The sequence below is a fragment of the Poecilia formosa genome, unplaced genomic scaffold (assembly GCF_000485575.1).
Source record: "Poecilia formosa unplaced genomic scaffold, Poecilia_formosa-5.1.2 Scaffold596, whole genome shotgun sequence".
Taxonomy (NCBI): Eukaryota; Metazoa; Chordata; class Actinopteri; order Cyprinodontiformes; family Poeciliidae; genus Poecilia; species Poecilia formosa.
Window position 1 is genome coordinate 13,423 of NW_006800535.1, and position 9,845 is coordinate 23,267.

Consider the following 9,845-nt stretch of genomic DNA (forward strand, 5'->3'; position numbering starts at 1 on the left):
CATTTCTGCTTAAGATATTTACTGATCTGCCAGGTTTCCGATATGCGTCCCCCTCAATGACAGACTCGTTCCTACGCCCTTTTGTGTATCTATTCTGTAGTTAATATATATATACATGTATCTATTAATAAATGAATTGATGTTGTGTAGAGTTCTGTAAAAAACTATTGTAAATAGCTTCTCTTGAGTAATCTACATATGTGCAACTTTTACATTTAAATTGCTTCTTTTTGTAAATTTTACACATCTGACAACAAAGTATGTGGAGGAGAGGAAATTATAAATTAAAGCTGCTATTGTGGACCAAAGGCATAAGGTTTGTGGCTGTTTCTTTAAAACATATATTTAATAATTATATTAAACACTACATGGTTACTACATTACACAAACATAATTACCACAGTTAACAATTTAAGTCATTGATAGAGAAAATGTAGTTACAAAAGACATATACATTTTATTTCAACAGTATGTAGTCAGGGTTTACAACTTAAGAAGACATCCATGTACGGTCCTTGGCAGGTGCCAGTCTGCAGTGAACTGGTGGATGACAGAGGTAATGATAAACTGTAATGAGCAGTTTGAAGCAGAAGTCTCACCATGTGATCCACAGGGTTTTCCCACCTCAGCACAAACTTCATGCACTTTGTTTCCACAGGCACCACAGCAGAATCAAGTGTAACTTGTTAAAAGGGATATAAAGTTATTATTCCTATGTTATCAATTTTCTACTGCCAAGTCTACAACCACAGGAAGACAAAGTATAAGAAACTTAACCTTCTAATCATAAGCATCTTCCTCCTCATGTCTTGATCGTAGCAGGAGTTTAACTTCTCAGGACATGGTGGAGTAGTGGGTTTTTTGGCATAATTGTCAAGTTTTGGACATGTGGCTACAGGTAATGTCGCTACTGAGCGGGTGGTGAAACTAGCGTAAATGAGGAGGGTTTAATACGATCATGCATTTTCCATGACGGGTGGCAACCCCAGTCTATACTATAAAAATCTGATTAAGATTAGAGCCTAAATACGTTCTATTTCCAAAACAGAAAGGCCACGTAATGTTAGCCAGCTAACAAATTACTATTGCTAGCCTAGCATATCAACTAACAGCTAGAAAAAAAAACAAAAAAAACCCCCACGTACCTTCGTAGTCAAACTGGTATCAATCAGCAAGGAATTTGTCCAGTTTAGATTATGTATAGATAGTGGATGTTAGGATGTTAAACGGATGTTGTTTGACATCTTGTGAAAAGGGTCTATAAGGCTCTCTCCGAAGAGGACCACAGCGCAGGCATTCACAATCGATCTGCACACGGATCGTTTTCTTTCCTGTATATTCAACACATTCTCACTCCCAACTCGTCACATATTGACGCTTGGGCAGGTAACCTCGGCGTCACATAATGACGCTGAGGGTACCCCCTTCTCATCAATATGTGACGCGAAGGGTTCTCTCTATAGACATAATACTTCCAATTTCCATCCACTGAAACTGAAAGCACATCTGGGGTACAAGCTTGACACTTGAAGGGATCGTTCCATAACATTTTAACTTACGCTTTCTCTTCTTATCGGCCTCACTGACTTAAGGAGACGGCATGGTCAGCAGGTGACATGAATGCAGATGTGGCTGATCTATGGGGGGAGACAGATGACGGAGTGGGAGGAGAGGCAGCTGGAGAGGTGCTTCTGGGTCTTTTCTTCTTCTGAAAAGACAGGATGGGACAACAGGAGGAGAAACAGGAACAAGATCAAGGACTATCACAGTCTCTGGTGTCATCATTGGATGCTCCTCAGTAAGCAGCCAAGGCTGCTCCTAGGTCTCTGTCTGTTCAAAGATCAGGTTCTCAGCTCTTTACTTCTCTTCATCTGGCTTGCAACAGCAATAAATAACATGGACAGGAGGAAAGAAATTTGCCTGTACTGATGCAAGTTCATTTTTAATTCAAGTAAATGACCTAGCTGCAATCAGTGTATTCAGAGAGGATTCATAAACAAAATTTTAAGATCATCACAGCCTAGGGGTGTAACGGGTGGTAAGTCAATCAGGCAATCAGGTTTCGATGAAATCTTTTTTTATTCTGGAGAAGAAGAGCAAAACAATAAATCAACCTCCTCTTCTAATCTCCTTGCACTCCAGCCCACAGCAGCGCAGAACAACGCTGTCTACTAACTTTTTTTGTGGTTTAGGTTTGCGCTGGTTAGGTGCAGACAGTGATAGTTTTGTGCTACTCTCCAACCTGTCTAACTTTTTTTTTTTTTTTTACGATTCAACAAAAATCAACGGCAACAAAAAAAAAGAAATCTCACAAAAATCATAAACTAAAAACAAGAGGAGAAAAACGCCACCTGGTGGCCACAGCAACACAATAGACAGAGTTAAATAAACAGAGATAAAAAGGATAACTTAAAATAAAAACACATACCTGGAGAAGAAGAGTAAAACATTAAATCAACCTCCTCTTCTAATCTCCTTGCACTCCAGCCTAAATGTGAAAATAAAAACAATGTTCAACCGAACTGTGCTGGATTAGCACCGGTTGTTCGCGCCAAAATAAAAGAAAGAAAATTATAATAAAACTGGTTATAAAAACCCACAATGATGGTAAAAACTGCAAAATAACACATTAACAAACAACAATAAACATCACATGATAAAACTTCAACATAAACAACAACATCCGTACAGAAAATAAACATATATCGCAGCAGTGAACTTGTCTGACTTACCCACAGCAGCGCAAAACAACACTGTGAGGGAAAAGGGGGAAACGGAGATGCTATGAGGCCGGACCGAGCTACGGAAGCCCAGGAGACACAAACGAGGCAAAGTGTAGAAAGGCGACCCCCGCAGGCAAAACAACAAATATTAACTAAATAAGATAAAATTCACATATTCTCAATATAAAATGAATTACAAATTATAATTTAAAAAAAAAGTACATTTGTAACTCTGTTACAGGGGCACTGATGTTTTAGCAACCCTCCAATTTTACAAAGTGGCAACAACAAGCATGGCTATAAATACTATTATGTGACTTTATCATGGCTAATTAAACGTATTAAGCACAGGTACAGTGTACAGGAACAATTAGCCTCCAACAGGCTAATTTAGCTAGCGTCCACCGTATATTTTCCGGCAAAAAAAAAAAAAATGTTACAAACGTGTCTTCAGTCATTCGCATCACAGTCCTACTGCCATTAAGTCCTAAAACTACCATCAGTAACTTTATAACGTAACACTTTGGAGTTATTTTTTGTTTTAGAGTACAAAAACATTTATGACAGGTGCAGGTTTCTACTCACCGGAGTGTAAGTGTCGCATAGGATGACATCATCGTATTCTTCTTGGGTTTTTGTGGGGTCCGTCCTTATTTTTATTATTTCAATCAAAAATATTAAACGTTTACAGAACAGTTTGCATGCAATCACAAAAGAAAATGCATCTTAAATTTTCTTAAATTTATTTGATGTAAATCATTTATATCATACACAAAAATAGTTGGTAAATTAAAAAAAAAAAGCTTTTAAATCAAGCTAACAAAAACCACAATGAAAACCCTCCGGTTTTATATTTTACTGAGTTATTTTTAAATACCGAATTAAAGTCTTATGACCGATACGTCTGGCATGTATTTGCAGTATATATTCTTAATATCCTGTTCAAACTAGCACATAAATTGAAAATAAAGTTTTTTTTTTTTTTTTTTGTTTTTTTTGTTAAATAGAATAGACTCGTCATCTTATTCGTTCCTAGATCGTCAGTATCGGACGCTTAGGGAGCGGTACAGCATTCAATGAGAGAACCCTTCGCGTCACATATTGACGCGAAGAGGGTACCCTCGGCGTCAATATGTGACGCCGAGGGTACCTGCCCAAGCGTCAATATGTGACGAGTTGGGAGTGAGAATGTGTTGGTATATTCACCAATAGAGAGCTGGACATAGAAGGCAGCCCACCTCATTAACATATAACTATGCAGCGAGAAAACAATGGGCTCTTTGCACCTCAGCTTCCGCGTTCGGGGAAAAGCGGCTCGGTTGTTTCCGATCTATTGAAAATGGCCTTTTACAGTAGGTACTTGCAGGGCTTGGCCGAGTTACGTCAATCCGAAGCCCAAGTAAGCTGGAGAAAGGTTAAGATGTTCGCCTCGTTAAATATTCACTGACATGAAGGTGAGTTTTACTTTCTTAAACTTTGTGGCTAACATTAACCTTAGCTTATGCTAGTAGGCAATATTCTCTGACACTGTTGAGCCAAATATGCTATTTAAGTATCTAAACCAGTGGTTCTTAACCTGGGTTCGATCGAACCCCAGGGGTTCGATGAGTCAGTCTCAGGGGTTCGGTGGAGCCTCTGCCACGGAGGTAGACACACTTGTGTAAAGTCGTGATGACACACCCTGCTTTGCCATCACTTGCTGCAGAGGATCACGTTACATTGCTTAGCCAATCAGTGCTGCGGAGAAACACTGATTGAAGGAGTTCCACTCTCAGCATGGATTTGAACTTGTGTCTTTAATTACTTCAGCAAAGCTCACCGTAGCTTTCGGTATACTTCTAAATCTGCTCCTTAGTCGCATCTTTTAGGGGTTGCTACTGCCTCTAGTGGCGTGGGGGTGGTAACACAACTAATATAATTACATTACTAAATCAGAATACAGCAAAGTCTTTATTATTTATTATTAAATTTTCATTGTCTTAAGAATGTAGAGCTAATTAAATAATCTAAACAAGACCTTAAAGTGGTTCCAGTTTCTCTCGATGGCCAACCTGTTGAAACTGTGGAAAATTTTAAATACCTTGGGTCATTCCTGGACAGTCAGCTCACCTTTGCTGAAAACACTGACTATATTTTGAAGAACTGTTCTCAGAGACTCTACCTTTTAAGAAGACTTAGTGACACACTCAAATAATCATGTTCTTTTTGAAATACTAATCTTTAATTCAGGAATCACTACGGCTATACTGGTTGCTTCACTTTTGGGGTCTTTCGATCCATCAGTATAAATTTGCAAATATTATATTTGCAAATTTAATATTATATTTATTCTGCATTTGATTATAACATTCTTGGCAAGTATCTAATGTGTTCCTTTTCCTAATATTTGTTAGTGTTCTGTCTACATTAATATATTTCCAAGTCCATGTAGGTCTCAAAGGCCACAATACAGTTGGACTAAAATCCTTATAATATACATTAACAACCCCCAACCCACCCAAAGCTATCAATTTGTTTCTTTCCTCTTTCCCAACACTTTTCTCATAATTTCTTAACCGGGTGATCTGCCTTATGTCCTTTTAAACTTATCCAGTAATTGACCATTAGCTGCTGTCTTCTAATGCATAATGGCATTTCTCCTGACTCTACTTGTAAGGCACATATTGGCGTTGATTTAACTGCCCCTAAACAAATTCTCATTGCTCTGACTTGAATAACATCTAACTTTTTTAACCTAGTTTTAGCTGCTGATCCATACACCACACTCCTATAATCTATTCTTGATCTAATTAGTGCCACATATATATTTTTAAGGGAATCAAAACTAGCACCCCATGACAATCCTGATAAACACCTCATAATGTTTAGAACCTTTTTACTTTTCTCCATAATATGTTCTATGTGATTTCTCCAAGTTAGTTTCTTATCCAAAACTACTCCCAAAAACCGAAACCAATCAACCCTTTCTAACTCTTTCCCATATAAATACAACTTTTTATCAACCCCTATTTTCTTATTTGTGAAAAACATTACTTTTGTCTTTTCAATTGAAAATTTAAAGCCCCACTTTACCCTCACTTACCCACTTTATCTATACCTTCCTGAAGTTTAACAATAAGATGTTCCACATTTCTTCCCCTTTTCCATAACGCTCCATCATCAGCAAAAAGTGACTTACCAAAACCGATAGATAATTCTTTAAAAATGTCGTTAATCATAACTGAAAATAATGTTGGATTTACCACAGTTCCTTGAGGGGTTCCATTTTCTATTTTACATAATTCCGAAACATGATATCCTATTTTAACTTGAATATTTCTATCCCGTAAAAAATCCCATAACCAATTAACATATTACCTCCTATACCTATCTGATGTAATTTAATCATTAGCCCTTCCCTCCATAACATATCATATGCTTTTTCCACATCAAAAAACACAGCAACAACAGTTTCCTTATTAATCTGAACTTTTCTAATATCATCCTCTAAACATACAATAGGATCTATTATTCCTCTCCCTCTACGAAAACCACTCTGATAAGGAGCAATTAAATGTTTTGACTCCAAATATTGTGTCAATCTCTCATTCACCATCCTTTCCATCAGTTTACACAGGTTAGATGTTAAAGCTATTGGTTTATAATTTCCTGGGTTACTATGATCTTTCCCAGGTTTCTTCAACGGAATAACAATAGCTTCTTTCCACTTACAAGGCAGTCTTCCCTCCTTCCAAATCTTATTGAATAAAATTAATAGTTTATTTAAAACTTCCTCACTTACATGTCTTAGCATAATATAACACACTTCATCTTTACCTGGAGCACTATTCCTATCCAAAGCTCTTTTCAGCTCTCCAATAGATTAATCAGATCATTATTATTCTCCTTTCTTCTTAAGATTCCATCATTTTCCTTTTTAGTTCTCTCCCTTCCCTCTATTTCATTACCTGATAAATTTTCCCACTATGTATCTCCACAAACGTTCTTACTAAAATATCAGCATTTTCCTTGTCAGTTACAGCTACTACATCATTTTATTTAGTATAGGATAACTCCATTCCCTTCTATCTCCTCCCATTTTTTTGATCATCCCCCAAACATCCCCTAGTTTTGTACTACTGCCAATTGTGTCACAGAAATCTCTCCAGTATTCTCTTTTTGTGCTCCTTATTGTTCTCCTGACTTTTGCTTATGACTTTTTATAGTCAATTAAATGTTGAAAATTATGAGACCTTTTAACCAATTTAAATGCTTTATTTCTTTCTCTAACTGCTTTTCTACATTCATCATTCCACCATGGAACTAATTTTCTCCTATTTTTCCCTGATGTTTTTGGAATAGCCTCCTCAGCAGCAGCTAAAATACCCTGACTAATCATTTGGTTCATACTTTCAATACGCTGATCATTTTGAACACTTAAAATTTTCCTATCACATAAGTTATAAAATTCCTCCCAATTTGCTTTCTCAAATATCCACTTACTATGCACCTGGCCCATCCTTATTTTGCTGATTATAATGTAGTGATCACTACCAAACGACTTGTTTTTAACTTGCCAATCACATAGTGGAGCTAAACATCTAGAAACAAATGTCAAATCTAATACAGATTCCTTACCTGAATTTATATCAGTTCTTGTCTTCTTGTCTTCAAGTAAACCAGATTATTACTATCTAGAAATTCTTCTAAAATTTTCCCATTATAATCTACTTTTCCACTACCCCATAATGAATGATGTGCATTAAAATTAACATTTCCTTTCATATCTATCTCTTCAAGTTTGCTTAACTCAAGCTTTTTACAAGGATTGTAAAAATTTATAATCAACATTACCTTCTCTTCCATCCATATTTCAGCTGCAGCATACTCCAAATCTCCTTTCCTTCCAATAATTTTATATGGAATACCTTCTTTAATCAGAGAAAGACACCCTCCCCCATTTCCTTCTTCTCTATCATATCTAACTGCAATATATCCATCTAATTTGAAATCCAAAAAAGGCCTCAGCCAAGTTTCCTGTATACAAATTATATCAGGTTTTTCTTTTAATTCATAAATAAACTGTTTAAAATCTTGCCCATTTGACAGAAGACTCCTCGCATTCCATTGTAAGATTGAGACTATCCTTCTTGACTTGCCTGACTACACAGTTCTCCCCTTATGTCTTTCCACCGAATATTCTTTAAGACTAAACTATGGCATGCTGCCTTCACAATAATCTGAATCTTTTCCGTTTTTGATTTCACGTCCGATGTTGCATTTGTAACTCCTGCAATAAAAGTCACCATTTTCTTTTTTTCTTCTTCAATTTTCTTTTCAACCATTTCCATAATTCTTGAGATTACTTGCTTTTCTCCTGTTAGAGATTTCCCATTTTGTTTTTCTCTCTCAACTACTTTACACGCTTCTGCATATGTTACTTTCTGCGTAACTTTCATTTTCTGTATAATTGATTGTAGTTTCATTACTTCGCATCCCCAAAAAGCTACACTAGGCTCTCCTCCACAACTACAGCACTTTGGTTTAACTCCAACTCCACATTTACCATATTCATGGTCTCCAGAACATCGGGCACATCTCCTTTTTCCTTTACACATTTTTGCATATGGCCAAATTCCTTATAGTTGAAACATCTGACTGGTTTAGGCACATATTCCCTGACACTAAATCTTATCAAGCCAAAGAAAACCTCCCTTGGCATTTCTTTTGTTTCAAATTCCAACAACACAGTTTCTGTTTCACTCTTCTCTGTACCCCATTCTTCGTGCTCCTTTTATTTCCTTGTTTCTTTCTTTCAGATTCTCAACTAAGTACTTCATGTTAATACTCAACGGCACTCCTGTTATAATACCTTTGCTTTCATTATTTCTTTTTTCACCCACTTTAACAACTGCTCTGACTTTGACTTTACACACCCATCCAATCTTTTTCGCCTTTTCAACCTGACCTTCAGAATTACATCCAATCAAAAGATTTCCGTTTCTCAGTATCTTAGCATGTTTAATTTCCCCAACATGTGTTTTAAGTGCTTTTGTTAGCTTAAGTGGATCAATCTTCTTGACTCCTTCTCCTTCATCAAATCTTATTATAATATTCAGGTTTTGTCTTTTTGGTGCTTCTTTTCCTTCCTCAATTCCTTCATTATCAGTGTCTTCAGTGACACTCTTTCTTTCAGCAGCTTGCTGCTTCTTTCCACCCTTCCCCACCAATTCCCACTCTTTATCTTCATTCTGACCACTCCTTCCTTCCTCGTCACTACAATCCATACTACTACAGTCACTTCTTTCTAAATCCAACGTCGTCATGTTCCGATTTATGTCCCATTTATCACCAAAGTTCAGATCCACAATTTTCTGTCTTCGTCAAATGCCTCTTCCTCCTTTCAGGCATCCCTTCCCCAGACCAAATAATAGGCCCCGCCCTATTTTAAAAATTCAAATCCCACAAAATCTCACAGGATTTCATACTTAGGCCTGGAGTGGTGGGTAGGATGAAAATAATACAAAAGGAGACATGACCTCAATTATTAAAAATATCTGTTTTGCCCCAAAATAACCAGGATTACTATGGGCACAAAACAATGCCCTTATTTTTCAATAAACACATTTAAGATCAAATTTATATTGAAAAACTTACCATAAAACTGCTCAGAGGAGAATTCAATTCAGAAGTTGCAAACAAGCCAGCAGCAAAGTGGCTGTTTGGTTGGGACAAACCACTAGTGTAAAAATGGGGGGGTGGACTGTACAACTCCTAGTACAGACTTGTAGATGTTTTTGTGTCAACACATTATGCACAGTCAGTAATAATATTTACAGACAAGTAAGAAAATGTACAGACAGGAATCACAACCCACTGTTCTCAGCATGTAGTGCTTAATTTGAAACATGATTAACCGCCACCTAGTAATAAAATGTTCTGACCCAGAGCTCTGATGAGGAGGAGAGGAGGGGAAGGGGTGTGGCAAAAGAGCTGACATTGATTCAATATTGATCAGATGTTGATCAGACATCAGCATTTCAGTCATTAGATTTCAACCACAAAACAACATTGACTCAATGAAACAGTTTCAACATTGGTTGGCTGGAGGTCGATGGTTGTTTGATGGTTGATCAACCATCA